Raw genomic sequence first — 1,260 nt, forward strand, 5'->3', positions numbered from 1 at the left:
CATGCAATCATTTTATGAATTAAATTAACGTCAAATAAGTAAATGTTTTTTGTGTTGAAATTGTTACATTGGTTTGCAAACATATTCATACTCGTAAAACCTTTTCTTTTTATACATCTCAGACCACAGACTACCACATCTTATTGGGAATTCAACTGTGTTGAAGCTGTGTTTCAATCACAAATGATCACAAAACTTTGTCAATATTCTGCTAATGTTGAAAAAGCTCAATTTTGCAACTGTGGTGTTTCCATTAAATCACAAATTTAGTTAAAATCAAATGTGAATAAGTTTGTTCATGCAGTAAGATGCTGCATCATCATCGTCCTGCCACTTCCTGTCGCTGTCTTTGTCTTTTCCACCAGTATCAACATTCAGTTGTTGATAAGTATGTCTGTTTCCATTGAAGTTTTGTGAAATACACTAATTTTGATAGAGTGAAAAAAAAACAAATATTTCTAACTCAAAAACTATTTTATCAAAGAAAATGTTAGTTTTTTTCAAAATTGTCATGTTTCTATTGAGCAAATTTATTTTTGTAATTTCATTTTGCGCAGTTTTAAGGTCAATGGAAACGCAGCTAGTCAAGGAAATGTTTTGCTTAATTTTTAAGTGATTTTGAAAATTCATATTCAATGCATTACAACATGTATTCCAGTGATTGTTATTTATCTGATTTAAAGTTTTGTGTTAGCAAATATAAGTGGAAAATCTTAATAGTTAAAAAAATGACTGTCTTCAATATATCAGTCTGTGTAATTAATCTAAGCAAAAATGTTTAGTGAATTGAGTTACTGAAATAAGTAAACTTGAATAATATTCTAATTTATTGAATATGACTAAATATTCATCCAATTCATCCATCCAACTTTGCAGAAGAATTAATGAAATTTTATGTTTTTAGATTCCAAACTAAAACATTTGGAAAGTATTGATTCAGAGGAGACTGAATATAAATGCAAACCAAATATTTTGAGTTTTACTGGTAAAACAAATTCTAATACACATAGTTTGATGTCATAGTAATAAGCTTTATATTGGTCTGGAACATAAAATATATTAAAAAATGCATTATTGATTACGTTATGATGTAATTTCCATAAATCAGTAAGAGTCCGTTTGACCACATTTAAAATTTTCTCATGAATTCATCACTTTTACTCAAAAGCTGTAACACACGCACACGCACACACACACACACACACACACACACACACACACACACACACACACACACACACACACACACACACACACACA

This window comes from Poecilia reticulata, linkage group LG1, assembly GCF_000633615.1.
Source record: "Poecilia reticulata strain Guanapo linkage group LG1, Guppy_female_1.0+MT, whole genome shotgun sequence".
NCBI classification, from domain to species: Eukaryota; Metazoa; Chordata; class Actinopteri; order Cyprinodontiformes; family Poeciliidae; genus Poecilia; species Poecilia reticulata.